Source organism: Cupressus sempervirens, chromosome 10, assembly GCF_028749045.1.
Source record: "Cupressus sempervirens isolate cs-2001-9-10 chromosome 10, ASM2874904v1, whole genome shotgun sequence".
NCBI lineage: Eukaryota > Viridiplantae > Streptophyta > Pinopsida > Cupressales > Cupressaceae > Cupressus > Cupressus sempervirens.
The window spans coordinates 873047553-873075322 of NC_143127.1; the positions used below are offsets into that span (position 1 = coordinate 873047553).

The following is a 27770-nucleotide window of genomic DNA, read 5'->3' on the forward strand; positions in this document are numbered from 1 at the left end:
ATTATACATCCCAATCTACAATAGAAGCAGAGTATGTTGTAGTAGTAGTAAAATTTTCTAATATTATTTTGTTCAAACACTTATTGGTAGGCATGAAGGAGGAAATCAAAAAAGATGTGGTTATGTTTTGTGACAATACAACTACAATCAACATATCTAAAAATCTAGTGACGCGTTCAAAAACCAAGCACATTGCAGTAAAGTATCACTTTGTTAGAGAATTAGTGTAGGATAAGGAGACCAAATTGGAATATGTACATACAAAGGAACAAATTGCTGACATATTTACCAAGCCACTACTTAAAGATGCATTCTTGTATATAAGAGGTAAGTTAGTGATCATTCCCCTATCTAAGGCTCACTAAAATGAAGTTTTAGTGATGCATGAATAGGTACCAAGTTGAAAATCTATTACTTGATGCGATATAATCATGGAAACATTGCATATGAATCAATACTCAAGGTACATTGTAATTCATTTGGTTTGTATTGTCTTTGGCATATGTTGTCAAAGAGGGAGAGAGTATAATGTCATATCTTTTTGAAATTTGAATTTGATTGTGGAGATTTTTTTGTTTGTAAAGAGGTTATGTAATTCCTTCACATATGGAGATTACTGTATTTGAAAAGTTTGCAGAATAAAATCTAAGAAGGAGAAATATTCTATCAAAAAAAGACTTGTTCTCAAATTTCATCTACTATGACATGTTGTGTTTTCATCAATGCCAAAGAGGGACATTGTTGGATACAATTGTTCAATTGTGTGTTGTCTTTGATGTTACACAAATGTCATATTAGTTATCAGACAGAGTCTATCAAGCTCAAATGGTCAATAAAGTAAATTATAAAGTCTACTGAGCATTCCTGAATATTACACTATGGAAATAGATTCTACTGAGCCCACTCGAGCATTGAAGGCTTCTATTACAGAAATCAATTTCTACCGAGCTTACAAGGTTAGCAAAGAAAAATTAGTTTTTGCCAAGCTTACAAGGTCAGCAAAGGAAAGTCAATTTCTACTGAGCTCACAAGGTTAGTGAAGGAAAGTCAATGTTTACCGAGTTCACTTGGTCTCCAAAGGATTTTGTAGAATTTGCAATGTTTATTGAGCTTCACTTGGTTAACATTGGCAATCATTTCTGGAGTAGTGTTTACTGAGTAGGGTCGGCCAATGAAGGATTTCATTATTTTGGGAAATAAAGTTTAATTATTTCATGTAATGATTGTAGCCAACCGATGTAATGATTATTGATAATTGTAACTTGTAAATGAGATGACTTGATAATTTGGATGGTATAAATAAAAGGTTAAGTTGTGAATTCTAAAATCAATGGATGAATGAGTGAGCATGCAAGTGAGTTAATTATGTGAAGAAGAAAGTGTGAGCAAATTTTGAAGAAGGATAAGATATTCTTGAGGAGAAGTAAAGTTTTATTTGATCAGAGAGGATCTAGTGAAGTACAACTGAGATCTATATCAGCAATGTTTAGTTGCATCTCATTGAATTCACTCATTGTTACTTTCACACAATTGTAGTAGTGATTTCTAAATCTCCTAATAGATTTGTTTTAACAACCATTTTGTAAACACTCTAACAAGGTGGAATGTTCTATTGAATTATTCTAAAGTCCTCTAGCAAGGCCACTCCTAGCAAGGTGAATAAATCATCTAACAAGGTAATACCTAATAGTGTGTTTTGTAACCTTTAATAGGATTGGCTCCTAACAGGGCTCACTTACGAAGAGTGAAAATTAGTAGCTAGTTACTTGGTGGTTTTTCTCAATTAAATTTGGTGTCTCTTGTGTTGATGTTATTTCTTTTATGTGTGCATGTTAGATTTCTATGAATGCTTAAAATTAGTAACAAGTTAATACATAGTACATCTACCGAGTTACAACATTTTTCTGTATGGCTATGGAGTGACAACAGTAACTAGTTTTATAAGACATCTAAGGGATCTGTGGAATTTTTTTTGTAGGAACTGATTCAACCCCCCCCCTGCCCACCCCCTACACCTCTTAGTTACTCCATCTATATTTCCAACATGTCCTACGGGGCATGCCAAAAATTGTTCTCACAAAAGTTTGCACCCTTGTCCATTTTTTTTAGCTAAGGATAACCTTGTGAAATATGGAAACAACCTCTAACTTGTTGGACTTGAACTATGAGGTTGAGTCTCTGGAGAAGGCCAATTTCCTTACTATCAAGGTGCACCATAGCTATTTCTTAGGAGGAGAAGGGAGAAAGAATGCATGGAAAGAAATCTACCTATTCTAATCTAGAGAGGTGATGCACCAAAATAGTATTTGGATCTACTTCTTTTCCAATGACTACACCAAAACTTGATAGATTTCTCAAAATATACCATTATCTAGATCTTTTCAATCTCAATATCCTAAATAAGCCAAGAGATAACTCAATTAGGAAAGGAATACAATAGATTCACTTAAACTCATCAGTCACCAAATATGAACATGATTATATGATATTTCAATTATTAGAACACATTCTAAAAATGAGCCCACTAGAGTACACACACTTAGCTAATAAAGAATGGATACAATAGAGAAAATTCTATTGGCCAAAGATAGAATTATAAATAGACTCTAAAAATTAGAAGAAAGAAAAGAGCCCATAGGAAGGCAACAAAAATTACTTTTATAGCTCAAGCATAACTCTAAAATCTTCATAGCTTCATTCAAGCATTCAAGAATATTAGAGTGCAATTGAGGATGATCTAGATGATAGATTGGATTGGGTACACTCTTAGAGGCATGAAAATCATCAAGAAACCTTGACTGGAAGAAACCCTGAAGAGATAGGAATGACTCCATTTAATGTATAAGGCCCTACAAATGGATAAATAGTTGATAGAAACATGTCTTTCATGCCCTTTTATCATGATCATAACTTGGTATTTGTTGATATTAATCATAGAAATCAGATCACACAGAGAAAACATCTTTTCCTTTACTCTAGGCTCAACAAATCATCAAAATCAATAGTCAACTGAAATCAATTGCTAGGTTTTTCTACATGGACCAATCATATTATTTCCTTTTTCCACCCCATGAAGTCTTCAAGTGTTGATAATCTCATATTTTTTTAGTGCCACCACCTTCACCCAAGGTCAATATTTTAAATTTGTGATCAAGCAAAACAAAATAAATTACTCGATTGCAACACTAACTACGATTCTAGCTTAAATCCTTGCGATAGTGTGACCAAGGGTTGACTGGCAATGGACAACTTGGGACTACATATCCATGTGGAGGCTTGTTGCTTCTTCACTTTGGATAAGGATCTTGTAACTTCCTAAGGTGAGGATGCAACAACCATAGATCATCCCGCATCTAACAGCAAGAACATGGGACCACCCCTGCACAATGTCAAAAACTGGCCAATGAGAGACCTATCGTATGTTAACTTGACAAAAAAACTCACTACCACATTACCAACATATCCATGTGGTAGCCTATCACACATATGTGCATCCTTAACTATGATTAGCCATTAACCCTTTGCAAACCTGCAAAAATAGTGGAATCACCCTATCGCTACTTGAACTCTAGCTAAAACATAACCAATTGTGACCGTGTGAACAAAATAGTGGTCATATGGTCATGACTTAAAATATTTCAAGGATATGGAAAATAAAAAGGGACACATAGGATTAGGATAGAAGATATGGCCAAGGTTTTTAAAATATTCATGAAAATTCTTTAATATTTGAAAAAATGAAACCCTAAGTGACTGTTAGGTGGGCTATCATTTGAATTTGATATATTTGGCTGCAGGGAATTTTTGACTAATAGACACTAGTACCTAAACCAGAGAATAAGAATCTAATTGGAAAAAAGTAGATATTCAAAATTAAACTAGATGAGAAAGGTGAAGTCATAAGGAATAAGACAAGACTAGTTTGTAACGGATATACACAAGAAGAAGGAATTGACTATGAAGAGACTTTTTTTCCAATTGCAATTTTTTTTCTATTCCTAAAGAGAATCACATGATGGCTGTGAAAATAATAATGAGCGATGTGAAAGGGAAAAAGGTCTATGGCTTATGATATAAAAAGAATGATAGGTTTGAATTGAAAGTATATATAGATGCTGATTAGGCTAGAAATATTGATGATAGAAAAAGCACTAGTGGATGTTCTTTCTTTCAAGGAAAGATGTTGATTTCATGAACAAGCAAGAAGTAGGACTTTATTTCATAGTTTATAATAGAAATTGAGTATGTTCCTATTGTAGTGAATTGTTCAAATATTATATGGATTAAAAAATTATTAAAAGGTATCAAGGAAGATATTATTGAATCTCTAGTGACTTATTGTGTCAACACAAGTGTTATAAAAATTTCCAAGAATCCTATGATGCATACAAAGATAAAGCATATTGAGATAAAATATCATTACTTGAGAGAGTTAGTGCATGACAAAGAAGTGAGGCTTGAATATGGACACAAAGATACATATAGCTAACATATTCACTAAGGCACTACATAAAGAAGTGCATGTGTACTTAAGAGGAAAATTATGGGTCATTCTCCTAGTTTAAACAAACTAAGGAGAGATGTAGCATTGCATCAAAATGTTGCTATCAGAATATCTTACATATTGATGCAGGAGATCACACTTTAGGATCTACCTAAAGGTGTGGATTAATGTATAGTGAGAAGAATTGAAACAAAAGTTATTACCTGATGATAGAGGAAGTAATTCTATAGACTAGATATAGATGATACTTGTATGAAAAAAAGGATGTCTAATAGTGAACCTTATATGGTGACTGAAAAGTCTTTCGCATTGTTGTTAAAGAGGGAGACTATGATCTAGTTATATCATACAAGTGCTATGTATGGAAGTCACCATTCCTATCAGTAAGAGGGAGAAAAATAGAGTATGTTCTAAAATGACAGAGGGGGACTATTGAGATTACATTGGATGAGAATCAAGATGAAACTAAGAAAGAGAGAACACAAAGATAGAGGTATTTGACAAGTGAAACACTTGAGGTGTTGGTTACTTTTTGGATTGGATGGTAACTTAGAAGACATTAATTTTGAAGGTGTTGCAATCAATGTGAAAGAAGGAGATTGTTGGAAATACAAATGTGGAATAATTATTATGTTTTCATTGATGTCAAACCCTACTAGTAAGGCATTTACTAAAACTATAAAGTGTTATATCATTTGATTGATGAAGAGCATTTGAAAAGAAGAGGACATGAGATGAACTAGTGAAAGCTTGAGTTGAGATATGATAATATGATAGAATTACAATGGGAACTTGATCAATTAGTACTTGAGAAGATAATGTGTTCTTTATTCATTACAATAAGCAAGGAAGAAAGATTATTTGAGAAGAAAAAGAGTTGTGAAGCATTTGAGTATATGAAGTAGAAGATTAAGGAAGTTAAGTATTATCATCATAAAAATGTTGGTTGAGTATCAGTATTGGTTGAGTTACAAAGAATGTCAAGTGATAGTAACAACTAATTTGTACAGTGTAAACCTATAAAAAAGTCTAGTGATGATAAAGAAAAAAATTATAGTTATGACCGAATGTTAGCAAGCTCACAGTTTGAGAAAGAATCAAGATTTATGGCTAACATAGTTGAATTCTCAACAAAATCAAAATGTGTTTATGATAATGCATGGAAAATATTAGTTGAGTGATCAAAGGCTAAGATTTGAAAAGCTATTTCTAGAAAGTTTAAGAAAGAAGAACAACAGAAGATGGCTACATTCATTGAATTTGTTGAATCTACTTGTAACAGTAAGATTTACGGTTACGTTTAAGTGGGAAAAGATATAACCTACCTATTTAAGGAGGAATATGAGATGTTTTATAGGGTTTTTGATGGACTGGAATTTGAAAAGACAATTGGAGAAGAAGCTTGCAAAGGAGAGTGTGAAGATTGTTATGTGGGAGATTTATTGAAGAATTTCCAAAAAGACCTCAGTTGTTGAGAGAGATGGATCCCACTCAATGAGCCAATGGTGAGCTAAATGGAGATTTCAATTTGTGAAATGAGCTATTTATTATCAAATCAAACCTAGTTGTTACTTTATAATTGTTATGACTATAGTAAATCCTTTTCATCAAGGTTGACCTAATAATCATTTCTAAATACCTTTAAATTGTGACACTCTAAGAGAATGTTCCAAAGACCTATAATAAGGCCACTCATGATAGAGTGATTTAAATACCTTGATAGGGTCACAGCTAGGAATGTATTTTTTAACCTTGAACAGAGCTCACTTTAAAAGAGTGAAAAGTGGTAGAATGTTACTTGGCGGTTTTTCTCAAATTAAAATTTTATGTGAAATACTGGTTTCAAATGTTGCTATGGATGTTTATTATCCATTTTTTCTACTTACTATTTTTAATTTTGAAGTGTTGGAATTCTTTAAAATAACTGAGTGGGGGGGGGGGGGGTGAATAAGTTATCCAAGGTCCAGATGTATAAATAAAACTTTTCACAGCTTAGTGAACCCATAAAACATTTATACTCATGCATACATCCATAAGATTATGCAATCACTTAAAACTTGTAGGTTATTGTCAAATAAATTTGCAAAAAATTGTAAAACATGAAACATAATAGATTCATCAACACACATGAATCAATGATTTATGTGGAAACCCAATTTGGGAAAAACCACTAGTTAAATGCTACTCTTTTCACTCTTCTGAAGTGATGCCCTATGAAAGGCCAATCCTATTAAAGGTTACAATACACACTATTTAATATGACCCTGTTAAAGTATTTCAATCACACTATTAGGAGTGACCCTTGTTAGAGGACTTTAGACCATTCACTTGGAATGTCACCCAATTAAAGGATTAACAAATGACTTTAATCTAAAGGATTTACCCTAGACTTATATAATTGTTAGAGAGTAATAGTAAGGCTTGATCTAATATAACTTACAACTTCATTTGTATATTAAAAATATCTATTCAGTCCTCCATTCTTCTTGGCTTTTACTCATTACAACTCCAATAGCTTGTTCACCCTTCAAGCATATATCTCCTTAAGCCTTCTTGCTTAACATGTCATTGTAGACTTTTCCCTTAGGTCACTTGATGAAGCAAAACCCTTTGACTCCTTTTCTCCCTTAGATTCTTAGATGAAGACCTTTCTTCATGACCAACCATTCCTATAAATAGGAAATTAAGATCTTTTGTTGCACATTCTTTATCTTCCAATATAGCGTTTGGATGGATTAGGTAGGATATGATATATCTACTCCATATTCCATATGTTTTCTAGAAACTTCCTCTAGAATCCATTTTGAACTTGCCTAAACTTGTTTACCAAGAATTTTTTGCCACTAGCTCATCAACCTTATCTTCCACTTGGTTTACACAATTCAAGAAAACAAACTTGTTGGCTTAGATTCATTGAATCCACAATCTTTGAAATAATGCAGTAGCTCAGCATTATCAATATTTTGATGCTCAACACACACCGTGTTACTTGAAATCCTCTAAAGTTTACTTGTGCTTGACATCAACTATCTTGCCCTTCATCCACTAGAATTTTCTTTTACTCAGCTCCAACTAATTTTCTACTCAACTTACACTAACTTTTCTCGGCACCTACCGTCCACTTGGTCAAGTTTAATAGAAAAACTTTGTATCACATGTTCTTCTAGTGTTTCTTAGTGTATCCAACATTTGTAACCTTAAATAGATTATGAATACATCATGTTATCATTGTCTTAATTGATTCTTGTACTTTTTTACATAATCATAACTCAACCTTTCCTCTAGGTGCTATTGTTACATATTTTGATCAAATCCTCTTTATCAATGAACTAAGTGATAGTAATGGAATCTTATAAGTAATTATCTTACCAAAAAATAGTAGGTTTGACATTAGTGGAAAAAAAAATGATTGAAACACATAGTCTTGTTCAACAATCTCTTTCAACAATGATCTCAACAATCTCCTTCTTTTATTAGCTTCTTCAATCCATTATCAACAATCTCCCTCTTTGGCATTGATGGGAAACTAAAATAATCAAAAAAATCAATGAGATGATGAACATCTTGATGAACCAAACTAAATAGGTTAAAATAGTAAGATAATACCAAAAAGAAAACTTGTGTCAAAATTGCTCCCTCTATCAACAACTTCCATCTTCTGGTTAGGTTACAAAAACTCTTTCTTATAGCTCCCTCTAAGTTCCTTATTGTATCTCCCTCTTACTATGTAGATTAGGATTTATCCCTTTTTCTTGTATTCTTCTCTATCTCCCTCATCATACTTGTGTTCTCCTCTCTATGATCAGCAATATAAGAAAACTATTTGACAACAATCTCTAGATGTCTCCTTCTTGAGTAATAATGCTGATCAACTACATTATCTACCTCTTATGATGATTAGTTTAATATATTTTCTCCCTCTTTGACAACAATACCAAAGACATATCATCTTTCATGTAGATATAAGCATTTTCAATTTCTTCAGTTTTCTCCCTTTGTCACCTTGCTCATGATTGATTTGGAAATTTTAGCTTTTTGATTACTTTAGGTAGCTCCTAAAGTAAGATCTAGTGCATCAATTTGTTACATATGAATATCATCTTGTTTGATTTAGGGCACTCCTCTTGTTTCTTAGATAGCCTTTGATTGGGGTATCACCCCGAGTTTACCTCTTAGATACTCATGATCATCTTTAGGTAATGCTTTTGTGAAGATATCAACAATTTTCTCCTTTGTATTAACATATTCCATCTTCACCTCTTTATCTTAAACTAATTCACTCAAGTAATGATACTTGATTGCAATGTGTTGAGTCTTTGTGTGCATCACTTGATTCTTTGATATATTGATAGCACTTATATTACCACAATAAACTGTCACTAGTTTTGTGATCTTTTCCTTCATTCCTTTGATTAGTTGTTTGATCCACACAATGTTTGTACAACTTATAGTAGTAGCAACATATACAGCTTGAATAGTAGATTGTGAAGTACAATTTTATTTCTTTCTAATCCATGTAAAAAGTCTCTTGCTTAAGAAAAATGCTCCTCCATTGGTGTTTTTTTGGTCATCAATGTTTCCAACCTAGCCAACATTAGTACAAGATCTCAATTCAAATTTTTCATTCTTGTTGTAGTAGAGACTAAACTCTTCTTTTCCTTTCAGATATCTCATTATTCTCTTCATATCCATTACATGATTTTCCCTATGATTAGTAGAGAATATTGCAACTATCCCTATAGATAGTGCAATGTTAGGTCTACTATGTACAACATATTGTAATTTTCCAATCATAACCCTATACAATGTTTGATTCACCTCAGCTGAATCATCATTCTTTCACAACTTGTGTGCTATCACCATAGGTGTACTTACTAGTTTTGAATCCTCCAATAAAAAAGTTTTCAACATTTCCTTGACATACTTTGACTAAGTGATGTATATACTATACTTCATCTGATAGACTTGCAAACTCACAAAACAATTGATCTCTCCAAACACAGACATCTCAAATTCTTGCTTCATTTGATTTGCAAAATCCTTACATAAAGCATCTTGACCTCCAAATATGATATCATGAACAAATATTTCATATAACAAAATACCTTTTCCTTTCTCTATCTTCATGTACATGTTGTTATTATCATCAGTCCTTTCAAATCCAATCTTTACAAGATAATTATGAAGTCTCTCATATCATGCTCTTGGTGCTTTCTTTAAACCAAATAGAACTTTGTGTAGTCTACATAGCATGTTCTTAATGTTAACATCAAAAAATCCTTCTTGCTATTCTATGTAAACTTCTTCCTCTAATATGCCATTCAGAAATGAAAATTTAACATCCATTTGATAAAGTATGCACAGAATAAGCAAGTAGAGTTCTTACTCATTTCAATCTTGCAACATGGGAAAATGTGTCTCCATAGTCTATTCCTTGCAAACTAATCTCTCTTTTTTTCTTATGACTTCACCATTTTCATCTAGCTTGTTTTTAAATAACCACTTGGTGCTAGTCACATTTTTGTCTTATGGTCTAGGAACTAGACTCCATGTTTTGTTCTTCTAAATTTGTTCAATCTCTTCTTACATAGATTTACTCTAGTCAACATCTTCTAATTCATCTCTTGCTGATTTGGGCTCCTTCATGCTTAGAAAACATGTATCACTTCTTAATTTTTTTCTTTTTATTGGCCTAGCATCCTTATCTCTAATGATTTGAGAGTGGGATGATGTCTTTGGACATATTTAGACAATCTTGGTTGTACTCTTATTTCTTCATTTTGAGTTTTAGCTTTAGAATCACTATGTGCATCTCTATTAGGTATCTTGGCATTTCTTTCATGTCCACCAACTTTAGAATCAGAATCTACATTCACTTCATTCTATAACATGGCATCCGAATGTGGCTCAGTTCTTGAATGTAACTCGACATTCAATGGATGTCACTTGATAGTCACCAAAACTTTATGCTAGATTGTAGCTTGATTTTTAGCATCTTCTTCAATAGGAATACCTTTATAAAATTAAGCAAATGATTTGTATTATTCTAGTTCTTTCATAGGTTTGGCCTCATTTACCTCTTTATATTCATCAGAGTTCACATTTTCACTTTCCACAACTTTTTTAGTGTTAGAATTCAAACACTTATAAACTTACTTCTTGTAGAATATTCAAAGAATATCCCTTCTTCACTTTTTGCATCAAGTTTACCATTCCTGAAATCTTTAAGATTGTAACATTTTCTTCCAAATACCTTAAATTATTTTACATTGGGTGAGTGTCCATACCATAGTTCAAAATGTGTAGAATGAATACCTTTCTTGAATTTCACATGATTCAAAGTATAGACAACTATACTTATAATTCCTCTCTAGTATTTCAAAGAAACATTCTTCTCCATCATGAGTGTTCTAGCACTGTCCATTATAGATCTATTTCTCCTTTCATCAATCTCATTTTATGGAGCTGTTCTAGGTGCAGATTTTAGTCTTTTGATTCCTCTATCATTATAGAACATCTCAAACTCATTTGATGTGAATTTTCCACCTTTATCTAATCTCAAGCATTTTAGACTCTTACATATTTCTTTCTCAACCTTTGCTAAGTACAACTTAACCTTTTGGAAAGCATCAGATTTCTATTTTAGAAACATGACTATCATCATTCTAGAATAATCATCAACAAATAATGTAATGTACTTATCTCCTTTGTAGCTTTTCACATCAATTGGTCCACACAAGTAAATATGAATAGTCTAGTATTTCTTTAGAGTTATAAGCTTTATTCTTGACTTTGTCATTTTTCCTAACTGACATTGTTTGCACATTGTATTTTCATGTTTCTTCAACTTAAGCAAACCTCTAACTTTCTTCATGTTACTGATAATAACGAATTTATCAAAATTAACATGACATAAACTCTTGTTCCATAGCCACACATCATCAAATCTTACAACAAGATAAGTAGCATCCTCTATATCAGGCTAGAATAGATTATTTCTAGTTTGATTACCCTTTCCAATCAATTTCGAATTAGTATCATGTATATTAGCAATCTTATTTTCAAACTCAACCTTAAAACCTAAATTATTTAATTGTGACACACTCAAAAGATTATAATTTAGTCCTTTAACATAGTAAGCATTGTCACCTAGAATCTTATCTATGAGCTTGATAGAATCTTTTCCATTTATCAAACATGGTGCAGCATCACAAAATCTTACACTATTTCCTTCTTAACAATTTAAGGTAACAAAATTACTTTTGTCTCGAGTCATATGATGTAAGCATCCACTATCAATGATCCATTTGTCACAAGTTAAGTTGCCTCATCTTCATTAGATTCATACTTCATTGCAACATACACCACTTTATCATCATGTTCATCATATTCATCCTTTGTTTCCTCTTCAAAAATGTAGCATGACTTCCTGCCTTTATCTTTGTAATCTTTGCTGTCATCTTCTCATCTATTTTTGTACTTGTCACCACCTATGTGATTCCTCTTCTATGTAAATCTTGTAGCAATATGACCAACCTCATTGCAATTCAAACAAATGATAAGTAACTTACGTTCGAACTTGCCTTTACCTCTATGGAAACTTCTCACCAGTAGTGCTTACATTTGTTCAACATCTTTCTCATCTGTATCATTGTCATTGGACACATATTTAATCTTTCTTCTTTTCTTATACTTGGGCTCTTAAGAGTCCTTTAATAATAGCTTAGCTTTGAAAATAGATTCAAAACTTTTAGGTTTGTAATTATCAAAGTTAGATAGTTTGAAAGAAGTGAGCCTACCTACCAATCCTTCAAGGGTTAGATTATTTCCTAGACTACATCTTAGTTATTGAATTGTAGAAACTCTAATAGCATAAATAAGTGGTAGTGTTATCAAGACTTTACTTAGAATAGTATTATCATCTATGTGACCAACAACACCTTTTATTACACTAACAACTTCTTTTATCCTAGCAACATATTGAGCAATATTCTCAACTTCTTCCATTCTCATATCATCAAACTTACCTCTGGGACTCTTAGATTTGGCTCTTTGAATATTTATGTCTCCTCCATAGATAGTGGTTAAGGCATCCCATATTTTCTTTGCAGTGTCACAACCTTTGATATCATCAAATTTGACATAGCTTAGGGTAGAGGCAATTTCCAACATCACCTGATTGTGGTCTTTCTTCTTATTCATATCCTCAGTAGTTAGGGCTCCTACTGGATTGACATACTCCACTATAATGGTAGCTTGTGCATGATTTCCAAGTCCTCCAAGGTGTAGCTTCATCACACTTTTCCATGCAGGAAATTTATCTCTATTGAAGTTGAGTACATCTCTTTTTGATATCTTGATCTTTGTGCTTCTAGTAGCTTCAAACTAGTCCTCTTAAGTTGATGGCTCTAATACCAATTTTTGGAGTTCATTAGAATAACTAAGAGGGGGCTGAATAAATTATCCAAGGTCTAGATGTATAAATAAAACTTTACATGGCTTAGTGATCCAATAAAATATTTATACTCATGCATACATCCATAAGAATATGAAATCACTTAAAACTTGTAGGTTACTATCAAATCAACTTGCAAAAAATGTAAAGCATGAAACATAACAAATTCATCAACACATATGACACAACAATTAACATGGAAACCCAATTTAGGAAAAACCATCAGTAACATGATACTCTTTTAACTCTTTTGAAGTGATGCCCTGTGAAAGGCCAACCCTATTAAAGGTTACAATACACACCATTAAATGTGACCCTATTAAAGTATTTCAATTACCCTATTAGGAGTGAGCCTTATTAGAGGAATTTAGACCATTCACTTGGAATGTCACCCAGTTAAATGATTTACAAATGATTGTTAGGTCAACATTAATCCAAAGGATTTACCCTTGACTAATACAATTGTTGAGAGTAACAGTAGGGCTTGATCTAATACAACTTATAACTTCATTTGCAAATTTTAGATCTATATTTAGTCCTCCATTCTGCTTGTCTTTCACTCATTATAGCTCTAATAACTTGTTCACCCTTCAAGAATATATCTCCTTAAGCCTTCTTTCTTAACATGTAATTGCAGACTCTTCTCTTAGGTCACTTGATGAAGCAAAACCCTTTGACTCCTTGTATCCCTTAGGTTCTCACATAACAACGTTGCTTCATGACTAGCCATTCCTATAAATAGGAAATTAAGATCTTTTGTCACTGGTTCTCCATTATCCAATTTAGGGTTTAGATGGACTAGGTAAGATACAATGTATCTACCCCATATTCCATATCTCTTCTAGAAACTTCCTCTAGAATCCATTTTGAATTCTCCTAAAATGGTTTACCTAGAATTCTGTGCCACCAACTCATTAACCTTATCTTCGACAGAGTTTACATAATCCAAGAAAAAAAAATTGTCAGCTTAGATTCATCAAATCCACGATCTTTGAAATAATGCAGCAACTTGACATTATCAACATTCTAATGCTCAACACACACTATGTTACTCGAAATCCTCTAAAGTTTACTGGTGCTTGCCATGAACTAAACTTTACTTAGCATCAACTGTCTTGCTCGACATCCACTAGAATTTTCTTTTACTCACCTCCAACTAATTTGACTTAGCTCCCATTGAGTGTTATAGCAACTCGACTCCCATTGAGTGCTACAATAACTTGACTCCCATGTACTGAGTTACCCAATACATGTTAAGTGACTCTTCATGTGCTGAGTTACCCAGTGTATGCTAAGTGACCCCTCATGTGCAAGTCTCAATATTTGAATGTGATTTCTATGAGTCAACTTGCAAGATTTATTTCAATCATGAAATTTTTGTTAAAATCTTTTCTTGCGATGCATCCAGACCATTTTTGGGTTGGCCTTCCTCTTATGTAATGTTCTAGAATATTTCATAAACCATTTTGGCAAGTGTATATAGAGTGTTTAGGCTTAGAGTTAGGCAATTTTTTGAGAAGAGGATCAGGGAGGAAAACTAAAAGTGCGAATTTACAATTTCATATTTGAATGTGAATGTATTTGTAATTTTTTGTAACCAAAAATGGCTTACAGTTGGGCATGTATGATGAATATTTGAAGAATTAATAAAAGTATTTCATTATTCTTCCTCCTTTGGTTTTTGTTCCTCATGGTTCTTCCATTGTGTTAACTCTTCCAGGGTGGTTTGGATAGTTGGGTGAGCCTTCGGCCCTAGTTATTCACCCTTTGCCTACATCAGTTGGTATTAGAGTCTAAGGTTCATCCTCATGGATATTGGATCATGTAGAACCCTAATTTAGATTTTGTTGTAGGGTTGCAGATCTATGGATTTGACCTATAACTTATAGAGGGTTATGATCTTCTAGGAACTTGATTTGTAAAGATGGTTCATGGTAGAAGAAATGTTGATGATGTTATGTTAGATCAGTTGAGACAAATTGTAGCCAGATTAGATGTTTTGGAGATAGCCCAGAGGAGAGGAGCACATTTATATGATGTAAGTGATGATGAAGTAGTAACACCAAATAGTAATCTAGAACCTGAAGAAGATCAAGATGAGGAAAGATTGTTGTGAGTGTTGTCTAGGGAAAATTCAAAGCCTGCTATAGAAGTTGTTCCTTATGATGGAAAATTCAATACCAATGTTGTGTTGGATTGGATCTCTAATATGGAGAAGTTCTTTGAGTATGAAAACACTCCTGATAATAGAAAGCTGAAGATTGCAGTCACTAGGTTGAAAGGTCATGCATCACTATGGTGGGAGCACTTGCAAACTAGTAGACAAAGGAGAGGAAAGGAGAAGATCAGAACTTGGCCAAAGAGGGTGAACAAGGTAAAGAACAAATTCCTCCCTGCTGATTAACAAGTTAGCCTATTGAGAAAGGTGCAAAATTTGAAACAAAAGGACATGACTGTGAAAGAATATACTAAGGAATTCTATAGATTGGAAATCAGATCTGGACATGTAGATGATGATGTTGAGAAAATTGCAAGGTATATTAATGGATTGAGATCTAGAATTCAAGATGAAATAAGTTTTGTGAAGTTGGAAAGTGTGGAAGAAGCATACCAGTATGCCTTGAAGGCTAAGGAGATCTTGACAAAGAAGCATGAACAAAGACAAAGAGGTAGAGGTGGTAGATTCCAGAGAGGCAAAGGTAGACCTTATGGAGAAAGTGGTAGATCTAATAGTTTTATGCAAGATAAAGGAAAATCTGAATGGAAGAATGATTGCAAAGGCAAGACTGAATGGAAAAGTGGTAATTCTTACTGAGGAGGCACTAATTCTTACTGAGGAAGAGGTAATTCCTATTCTAGAGGTGGATTTCATTGTAATTATTTTAGATGTGGTAAAGAGGGACATAGATCTTTTGAATGTATATCTTTTGAAAGTAGGCAAGGTAACAAAAACACTGTGATTCAAGAAGATGATGAGGGTTCACCAAGTTGACATGAGGCTGGAGAAAATCTAATGGTAAGAAGAACCTTATGTAATAAGGGAAGTGATGAGGAACCTTTTTTGAGGAAAAGCCTTTTCAAGACCAGATGTAAGATGGTTGGAAAATGTTGCAAGGTGATTATTGATAGTGGAAGTTCTACAAATTTCGCATTAGAAGAGTTGGTTACCACATTGCAGTTGCAGAGGCTAAAACATCCCAAACCTTATCATGTTTCATGGATCAAAGATTAGCATAAGATATTGGTAAGTGAGCAATGCCTTGTGAAGTTTAAAATTGGACATTACTTTGATGAAGTTTTGTGTGATATTATGCCCATGGATTGTTTCCATATTTTGTTGGGTAGATCTTGGAAATATGATAGATATGTTGTACATGATGGAAGATTGAATCAATATACTTTTTGGTTAAATGGGAAGAAACAAACATTGTTGGCTTTGACTAAAAGTCCAGATGAGGTTAATTGTACTGCTGCAAAAATTTGCATGGTTAATGGGAAATAATTTGAAAAGGAAATGAAAAAGAATCAAGTTTTTTTTTCCATAGTTCCTAGCGGACTGGGTGTTGGTAGTAATGACCAAGTAGTAGAAGCTAGTAATGACTGAGTGATAGTAGATAGTAATAGCTGAGTACTAGTAGAAATTACCAAATTGTTGAATGAGTACAAATAAATTATTGCTAATGATATACATGATGGTTTACCTCTAGTGAGAAGTATAAGTCATTGTATGGATCTAATTCCTAGAGCTAGTTTTCCAAACAAAGCAACATATAGATTGACACCTGCAGAGAATGGTGAACTTAACAGACAAGTGCATAAGTTGTTGCAGAAAGCTTTGGTCAGAGAAAGCTTGAGTCCATGTGTTGTACCTACAATATTAGCACCTAAAAAGAGTGGAGAATGGAGAATGTGTACTAATTCTAGAGCTATTAATAAAATCACAATGAAATATAGGTTTCCTAAGCCAAGGATGGATGACATAATGGACTGTTTGAGTGGAGCAAAGTATTTTACCAAGATTGATTTGAAGAGTGGCTATCATCAAATCAGAATCAAAGAAGGTGATGAATGGAAGATTTCTTTCAAGATAAAAGATGGTTTGTATGAATGGTTGGTTATGCCCTTTGGTTTGACTAATAGACCTAGTACTTTCATGAGGTTGACGAATGAAGTTCTGAAAAGATTATTCAGTAAGTTTGTGATTATTTATTTGGATAATATTCTGATATTCAGCAAGACTAAGGAAGAACATCTTGAGCATATTAGACAAATATTGCAGAGGTTAAAAGAGGAAAAGTTTTTGATTAATTTGAGAAAGTGTTCTTTTATGCAAGAGGAGATTTTGTATTTGGGGTTTGTGATTTCAGCTAATGGATTGAAGATGGATCCTAAGAAGGTTAAAGTAATTTTGGAATGGCCTACACCTAAGAATGTGGGTGAGGTAAGATCATTTCATGGTTTGGCTAGTTTCAACAGAAATTTTATAAAGAATTTCAGTGTTGTTTGTAATGCTCTGACTGAGACAATGAGGCGAGATAAAAAGGAATTCAAGTAGACACATGGAGCTGATAAGAGTTTTGAGACTTTGAAACAAAAGGTTGTTGAATTACTTGTATTAGCTTTACTTGATTTTAACAAAGTATTTCAAGTTGAATGTGATGCAAGTGGTAATGTAATAGGAGTTGTATTAAGTCAAGAAGGTAAGCCTGTTGCTTTCTTTAGTGAAAAGTTGAATGATGCTAAAAGGAAGTATTTTGTGTATGATCAAGAATTTTTTGCCATTGTTTAAGTGTTAAAGAAGTAGAGACATTATTCGATTCCTAAGGGGTTTGTGTTGTATAATAATCATAAAGCTTTATAATACTTGGGAAGTCAACATAAATTGAATCAGAGACATGTGAGTTGGGTTGAGTATTTTCAGAGTTTTATATTTGTCATTAAGCATAAGAGTGGAGTTACTAACAAAGTTGATGATGCATTGAGTAGGAGACATTCCTTGCTAACAGAAATGAAGGTTAAAGTTCTTAGTTTTGATGAAATGAAAGAGTTTTATGATGTTGATATTGATTTTATTGAGGCATGGAGAGAGTACAAAGCACCAAATTTGATAGACCACATAAGTAAATATGATGAATATTTCATTCAAGAAGGTATGTTGTTAAAAGGTATTTAGTTGTGTATTCTTAAAAGTCCTATGAGGTTGAATCTAATTAAAGAAAAGCATAGTGGTGGATTTGCTAGACATTTTGGAATTGATAAGGCATTGAGTTTGCTGAAAGAGAAGTATTATTGGCCACAAATGTATAATGATATTCAAAAATTTGTAAAGAGTTGTGGAGTTTGTCAAGTTGCAAAAGAAGTGAGTCAAGTATTGGTTTCTATAAACCTATTATTTTTCCTGAGAAACCTTGGATTGACATCAATATGGATTTTGTTCTTGGATTGCCTAAGATAGTGAAGGGGTATGATTCTATATTTGTTGTAGTGGCCAAATTTTCTAAGATGCCTCATTTCATACCATGTAAGAAGACATTAGATGCTGAGCATGTTGTTGAACTTTTCTTTAAAGAGATTGTGAGATTGCATCGATTACCAAGAAGTATTATTTCAGAAAAAGATAGTATGTTTGTTGGCTATTTTTGGAAGACTTTGTCGAAGAAGATGGGTATTGATCTAAAGTTTAGTTCTACATTCCACCCATAGATAGATGAATAGACAGAGTTTGTGAATAGAATCTTGGGAAATTTGTTGAGATGTTTAGTTGGGAATAAGCCAAGTAATTGGGAGATGGTATTGGCACAAGTTGAATTTGCATATAATAATTCTATGAACAGGAGTATAGGGAAGACACATTTTGAGATTGTTACTAGAATGCATCCTAGAGGTATATCACAATTGAGAGATGTTCCTAGTGAAGAAAAGAGAAGCATTGTAGGAGAATAATTTGTTGATTTTATGGAATCTTTGCATAAGGAATTGAAGTTGAGATTGGAACAAAGTAATCAAAAGTATAAGGAGAATACTAATTAGTCTAGAAGATACCATGATTTTCAAGTTGGTGATGAGGTGATGGTTCATCTAAAGAAAGGAATATTCTCAGTTGGAACATACAATAAGTTGAAAATGAAGAAATTTGGACCTTATAAGATCTTGAAGAAGTTTGATAGTGGTAATGCTTATGAAGTTGAGTTACTTGATGACATGGATATATCTCCTATATTCAATTTTACTAATTTGTATAAGTATCATGAGTCAAAGGATGAATTTTTTGTATTAGATGATTATCCTAAGAAGTAGATTGAATAAGTTGAACATATATTGGATTAGAGAGTTGGCAAGAGTAAAAGAGGAAAAGATTACTATGAATATTTGGTGAAGTGGAAGAACAGACCTATTGAAGATGCTTCTTGGATTTCTCAATTTGATTTGGATTCAACTTAGGTTGGGACATCTCAATGATTTAGTAGAATCATTTCTTTCAACCCCAATTGTCTGATGTAGGAGCATCCTAGGTTGTCTTATTATCGTGGTCATTTTTGTTCATTTTCCATGTTGAAGCCGAGTTACTGCAGCACTCAATGGGAGCTGAGTTACTATAGCACTCAATGGGAGCTAAGTTATTATAACACTTAGTTGAAGCCAAGTTACTATAGCACTGAATGTGAGCCGAGTTACTATGGCACTCAATTGGAGCCAAGTTACTGTAGCACTCAATGGGAGTCGAGTTACTATAGCACTAAATGGGAGTCGAGTTGCTATAGCACTCAATGGGAGCTAAGTTACTATAGCAATTTCTTCATGTGCCAAGTTACCCAGTGTATGTCGAGTGACTCTTCATGTGCCCAGTTACCTAGTGTATGTCGAGTGACCCTTCATGTGTCAAGTGTCAGTAGTTGGACATGATTTTTGCAAGCTGACTTGTAGGATTTATTTCGATCATGATATTTTTGTTAAGATTATTTCTTGGGATGCCTCCAGACTATTTCTGGGTTAGCCTTCCTCTTATGTAATGTTCTAGAATAATTTGTAAGCCATTTTGGCAAGTATATATAAAGTGTTTAGGCTTAGAGTTAGGCAAGTTTTTGAGAAGAAGATTAGGTAGCAGAATTGAAAGTGCAAATTTGTAGGTGGATGTTTGAATGTGAATGCATTTGTAATTGGTCATAACCTAGAAGGCCTTATAGCTACACATGTATGTTGATTATTTGAAGAATCAATAAAAGTATTTCATTCTACTTCCTCCTTTGGTTGTTGTTCCTTTTGTTGCTTCCATTGTGTTAACTCTTATAGGGTGGTTTGGATAGCTAGGTGAGCCTTTGGCCGTAGTTATTCATCCTTTTCCAACGTCAAGGGAGCCAAACTTTCAAGTATTTGATTTTGAAACTCAGATGATTTGATGATTATTTTCTATTCACTTTAGATGTAACTTGCAAATGTCATATTTATAGTCTTTCCTTACAATCCTTAACTTAAATTAACAACCATGTATGGAACACTTTTGTGCCTATTAGATTGAAATATCTTGTAAGAAATTGTATATACACTAAATTTAATTTCCAAATCCATGATGATATCGACCTTCAAACCACTTTGGTCCCATTGGGTTTTTCTTTTCTCCTGTATCTCATTCTTTATAGTCATTTTGAAAATTTTAACCTTGTTGATGATAGGGTATCTCATGACCATGTGAATAATGTCCTTGTTTATCTTTATCAGTGTTGAAAATTAGCTAATGAAGATGTGTAATTTTTGTCATTTATGGCAACACATGATGTACATTCTTAAAGGAAGCCTCAGAAATAAAGATACGTAGCTTTTTGTACCCAAAAATTTGTCTAAGTATGAATTTGGTTTATAGCAGTGTATTGTTTTGTATGTAACTTGTTACTCACATTATATTATTTCTAGTGAGATCAATTAGAGATAGTATACATGTTGATGATGACATGTATAACCTTAAATATCAGTATGGACTATACAAAAAAGATATATTCATGTTTTACCATTGAAATAGGATAGTGGAATTAAAGGAAAGGAATTGTTTTGTTTACAAAATAATTACTTGACCAATTAGGGCTGACATCCTAGATGTTTACTACAAGTTGGAAAAGTATATTATGGTCTTGTTACCTAGGGTTTTTAAACCCTAAGTAACAATAATTTATCTCTTAAATCAATAAAAAAAGAAAGATGAAATCTTTTAAATCAATAATTTATTAATTATTTTTCTTTATATAATATTTAATTCCTAAAAGTGTTGAATATTAATATATTTAAAATAAAAATAATTAAATGTCAAATTAATCTAAAAAGCATTAATCTTTCACATAGTTGATTCCACAAGGATTAATTATTTATTATATAACTGTTAATTTAGAGGGAGTGGATTAAATTTTGAAGAGGAATGCAAAATAATTAATTCTTGATAGAATTAAGTATTATTATAGTGTACATAAAGGTTTGTAAAATTAGAATGGGAGATATAGCAAATGATTGTAAAATAATTAATTCTTTAATAGAATTAATTATTATAGTAATGTACCAAAGAAGTTGAAAGAAGAGTTCGGTAAGAAGTTGAGAAGTTGCCAAACTTCTTGGCAAAAAATTATTGAAAGATTGAAAATCAATTGTAAGGGGTTCTTCTTTTGCAGTCGAGAAGTTCTACAAGTGCAACAAGGGAGAAGATAGTTCAATTTTGGTGAGATGGAACACTTTTGCTCTGATAACAAAGCAATGTTTGGAAAGTGTGTACAATTGTTGTTTTTGTAATCAGTTATTTCATACTTTCTTGGTGCAAAGAAATAAATGAAGTGCATTTGGTGTTCTCTTTCTAAAGAATCTAAAGTGTTGAGGCGTTGATTCATTTATGAGTATTTTCATGGTATGATGTGAGTATTCGTGAATGGTTGAATTAGCATTATGTCAGTGATAGTCCTCAAGCGTAGTCTTCCTCAAGCATAGTCCATGGTTGCTCTCATTAATAGTTTACATCATTTTTATGAAAACATTGAAGGTGTGTGGTGCATTCACTATCAATGGTTTTCCTTTTTATTTTCTAACTTTTACTCATTTTTATTGAAAAATCACAAATTTTATCTTATGAGAGAGCTACCCCTCTAAATGCAGAGGAGGGCTAGATATTAAGGGCCTATCCAAATGTTGGAGACATCGATTTATCAAATCATATATTTTCTAAGTGACAAATCTGTTTACCAACATATTTTTGGCATCTCTGCTAGGCAAAGAAAGCAAGTCCTAGTGCTTTTCTTTTCTTGGAAATTTGAAGGTTACCTCCTCGAGGATGGAGGTTGGTAAATTTAATTGATTGTGCTGAAAGAATTGTGGTGTTATGGCTTTGGTTACATCCCAACCATGGGGGACTTAGATTGGGCCATTTTCTTTATCTCAATACTCAGTCTTACCTAAGAATTAATTAGAATATCTTCCAAAGTTTTTTGGTGATGCAAATCAAGACCCTAATGATCACATTAAAGTAATTATAGTTTCTTGTGGGATTCTTGGTGTATAGGAGGAGAATGTCTTTGTTAGATTATTTGTTGGAAGTCTCATTGGAAGAGCTACTAATTGGTTCCAAAATTTACTAGATAGTTGCATCACTTGCTGGAATGATCTTGAGGTAAAGTTTCTACAAAGGTTTATGCTTGTGGTTGATGTTGCTAAGATGTTATTAAATTTCTTTCAAATCAAGATCAAAGAAGGGGAAACCATGAAAGATTTTGTTGATAGATTCAATAGAAGTGTTGGTAAGATACCCCTAACTAGCCAACCAACTAAAAAAAATCAGTTGTGTGTTTTGATTGCTGCCATTCAAATAGAAATTAAATTCTTGCTTCTTCATTTAAAAGTGAAAACATTGAAAGATGCACAAAGGGAAGCTATTAGATTAGATGATGACATGATCCTGAGTGGAATGAAGTGTAAAGAAATTAAACAGGCAGAAATTTGTCTTTATGAACAACAACAATATCCAAAGGTAAAGCCTAAAAAAAAAAAAAGCCTATTCTCAAGGCATTAAAATTAGTGCCCACTATTTCATTTTGTCAAAATCTAACGGTCTTTAATGATGAAGATTTCCTAATCCCTCCTATGAGTGAAAGTATTTCATGTAGTATAGCTAGAGCCTACCATTTACATGTTGAGTCTAAACAGGAATACATATCGCAATCATTTAACTTGATGATTGGCCTTGATGTACCTCCTAATGAACAAAGGTTGGAAGGTGGAAGATCAAATGAAAACCTATCAGAGGATGTTTCAAATGAAGAATTTGATTCTTTCATATTTGGGAATGCTATTGGTATTTCATCAAATGATTTTATTTAGGAGAGTATGAAAGATCAACATACACAAGAAAATATTGAAGCTGATCATGAATTGTTTTTGTTTGATCATCATATTGAAATGGATGAAGATTCTTTTCAGCCCAAGGCATTCAAAGATATTGAAAAAGATGAGATGGAAGTCAAAGGAAATTCTTTTAACCCCAAACCAATTCCATGCACACAACCTAAATTAGAAGTATCTAGGTTTGACTATGAGCATGGGTTGATGGATTTTGGTCCCATGCTAGAATCTTTTTGTTTTGAGATAGACTTCATAGATAGATCCTTCGAACCTGAATCTTTGAAGAACAAAGTTCTAGATTCTAATGAGAACTATGTGGGTGATCACTTCAATAATTTTAGGAAAGACTATCACCATAAGGACTCCATTTTATTTGCCAAGAATCTCATGGAGGATGTCAAGAGTGCTACTAAGAAACAATTTGTGCAAGAAGACATTGAGGGGCCATAATTGATGAGCTATAGTGCTAGCTGGCTTCTTGGTTTTAACCTATTGTTTAAAAAGATTATAGCTATGGAGTTTTTCTTTTCAATGGTTGCTCTCCAATTTTCAAGAATGGACTCACTTACATATCAACCATTGTTTTCCACCAACACATACTTCTCTCAACCAGTTAATGGTTTTCCATGAGTAGCCAAGTACATTCTTTTGAGTATGGGTTGTTTTCCCTACTCTTTGTACATAAAGATTTTGGTGTGGTTTTCTTTGTTTGTTTTTGTGGTCCTAGTAGTTTTGTTGTTGTTTTTTTTTCTGGCATTCCCCTAATCTTTTCCTCTCTGCAAGAAACTCTCTTTATTCTTTTTCCTATGACTCTATTTCCCTAATGGCTCTTTGTATTAATGGAGTGGATATATTTTTCAACTACATGGGCTCCAAAAATTTCACTTCGAGAAATTAAGGTTCATTGAAAAATCAATTATGATTAGTTGGCATAATGGAATAATGTTCTTCTTCATCATCAATGGAATATGTGGACAGTAAGAGCTTCATTCAGCAATACTTTAAAGGCTAAATGTGTGGGTAAATATTTGATGCCAGACTATGGTTTATATATATATATATATATATATATATATATATATATATATATATATATATTCAATTGTTGGAGACTTGAAAGAATTGTGTATTGCACTATGGGTCACATTTTATCTACAATTGGTTACTATCAAGCCTGGTAAATAACAGTGGGTCAAAGAAAAAACATGAAATGGTATGCTTTCTTTATTGGGTATTCATGACTGTAGCCTGAATAGAGTTATATAAAATTTGAAAGTGTGGATAGATGTACTTGGGTGTATATGAGGAAATTCATTTTGGCCATCATACATCAAGATGATTCTTTTAAATCTCAATATGTCAAGGCTGAGACATTAAGAATATGTTCTGTTAAGACAGATAATTCCTCATCAATGAAATCAAAATGTGATTAATAGAAGATAGTGAACCCCATTAAGGTATTGGTCTAAAATTTTCATGGTTAAAAACTGCAATCATGGGCCATGGAGGTTGCTTTAAGGCAGTGTGATTTTGATTTGCAAAGTTTGACACTTCTTCTCCACCCAAGAAAGAGAAATAAGTGAAGGAATAACTGGCAGGCTTATAGCTGATAATTTCTTCTACTGTCATCATGAACCCTAATCTATCAGCAAATGTGATGATAGATAGTGGAGGCCCAATCACTCCAGAAGATCTTAGTATCATTTATCCAACTACATTATCTCAAGAAGTTCCACATATTTGAGGCATTTTGTCACCATTGTTAACACCAAGAATCAAAAATCTTGAAATAGCTTCCTGGAAGCAACTCTAAATTTCAAAATTACATTTGTACTATTAGACCACTCCTTCAAGCATTTCAAATACTAAAAATCCAAATTCTCCGATTAGTTCTCCATCAGCAATAGTCGTGAATTCCAAAAAAAAAACTCCAAGTCTTTGAGTCACTCCACTATCTGGGATTGATGGAAGTTTTTCTTTAGGAATTAGTTCAATTTCAATTCCTCAATTAGGCTCTCTATACAAGTTGACTCCATCTACTACTCGGTCTGGACACTTTTCCAAGTGGCAAGGTGTGCATGTTGTTGGAAGAAAAATAGCTTGGTGCTCAAGCACTATAAAAAAGTGAGAACTGCTCTCCTTGAGGCTTCTTTAAATGAAAATGAAAGGCTCTGATATCTTTTGATGTCCATAAATCCAAGAGAGGGATGGCATGGATGAATGGTGAAGGATTTTTGAGTCTCACACTTAAAATATGTTAACCCTAATTAGGGTGGTGATGTGACAGCTAGAGGATAAAAGAGGTCGACCCAATCCATCTTGCAAGGAAATCATTGTTATATTCCATCAAAGATGCATTGATGATAATGGAGGATATGAATTCAAAATCGGGTCTTGTTTCATTGAAAATAATATTTTTTGGCTTTTAAAGTATTTATTGGTTTTAGATGTGTCACTTGTTATGATTTTGTCATGTAAATTTTTAGAGCCAATGGCTATGAAAAATAGTGTGTTAAAGAGGAAATTCCTCCCAAGGTTTGCAATCATGGGGAGAAATCATGTGCTTGTCTCGAAATTATTCATATTGAGAAGGAGAATAGTGAAGACATAAAGCTAGAGCTAGCATGCAATCTAGCAGTAGAAAATTTGGTAGAACCTAATCATGCACTTAAAATTAGACCCGAAGTTTCTCAGTTATGGTCCTCTTGCACAGAAAAGAAAAGTAAGTTGAAGGTTAGGAAAGTGAAAAATACCTCTTGCATAGGAAAAGAATAAATAAACTCAAGAATGTTCAGAAGACAAAAAATTCTCTTAGTCAAACCCAAAGTAAAGTAGCTCCAAAAGATATGCTGCAGAAGTTTTGAAACTAATCAAAACAAAGAATCCAAAGTTTGTGAAACTTATGACTGAAAGTTTAGTTACAAATGGATACAGATTTAGCTTTCCAAAGAATTTTTCTAGATAGTGGTTACAAAATCAAGATGATATAGTACTGAATAGCCCCAAACTTTCAAACTTGTGGATGGTGAAGATATTCTCCTACTGTTAGTTTTTTTGGATTGCATCAAGATGGAAATATTTTGTTTTGGAACGTAATGTCATGCCCAAAAACACCAACAAGTTATGTTTTAATATTTAAAAGTGATAATAGGATTAAATGTAATAAAAAACTATTCTAATAAATTCACTAAACTTCCTCACGAACATGTATAATTATAAAATTTAAACACAACTCAAATGTAAATTTTCTTAACATATTTTAAACCTAAAATTTCATAGCTAAGTATATATATCAACATGTTATCTGATTAATCTAATTTAAACGAATGTGATTAACAATCATAAAAATGTGCAGTAAAGTAACACCATCACATCTAATTTTTAAATTACATAAGAAAAATTGAAAACAAAGCTATAAGACTCAATGCAAGCATATTTACTCAATCTCATTTTTCTATAAAACTACTTGGTTCAAAGGCTCCGCCGGGAAAGAACCAATAAGAAAACCTGGCTTCGTTGCCACTTCAACAAAAATTTAAAAAATACATTTCTACACAAGATTCTAATTTTGAATGTAATTGAATTTCAACAATCAATATACATTTCCATCATGGCCCTTAACAAGGGTTCCATATCAATTTCTGCAACACATTTCTAAGAACCGTGGAGAGAACAAAATTTGATCAAGTGACAACAAGCATGACCAAGAAACAAATCAAAAATGCATATTCATACAAGGTTTTCACAATAGGATTCACAATGAATCAACACTAGGGAAAGGTTGATTTTTCCAACAAGAGATGTCAAACACAACACCAAACTAGGTGCCCAATCGAGGCTATAAACCAAGAACTTCTGTTCTTCCTTTCTTATATGTCAAAGATCATGTGTGGTTTGTGCTAATAGGTAGGGACCCATAACACCCTACCCTCTCTCCCTCTTCTCATCCTGAGAAGAGACTCTACACTGTTGGAGTCCAACTAAAATGCCCTTTCTCGAAATTGGCCACTTTTGCCCTTTCCAAGGGTGAGTAATGCCAAAACACCCATGCAAGAAAATCTTAAAATTCAAACATAAACATGAAAGTAAATCATCCAAAATAATATGATTTTCAAATCTTCTCAACATACCCACAATCATACAACCATTCACATAACAACAAGGTAGCATAAGCATGAAACAAAAATGAAAATCTGCACAAGGAAGATGAGAATTCCTACCTTCACAAAGAGGTAATGGAAATGAACAAGTTTGAGTAGAGCTTTTCCCTTCCTTGTTCCAATCTTCCAAGACTCCTCTCTAAATGTAGAGATTGGGTAACAACCTCTGCTAGACCAAGAAAGGCCTCTAAATAAGCCTCAAACTCAACCACTCAAGGGATCAATAACTTCTCCCACCCACTTACAATTCTAGAAACCCCTAACTCAACCCACACCATGGTTAAAC

The 27770-nt window shown here is 33.0% G+C and overlaps 1 pseudogene; it reads left to right on the forward strand.

Annotated features, from left to right (window-relative positions):
* The first annotated feature begins 878 nt into the window (after positions 1 to 878).
* On the forward strand, positions 879 to 26373 carry LOC149536786 (uncharacterized; annotated as a pseudogene).
* The last annotated feature ends 1397 nt before the right edge of the window (positions 26374 to 27770 follow it).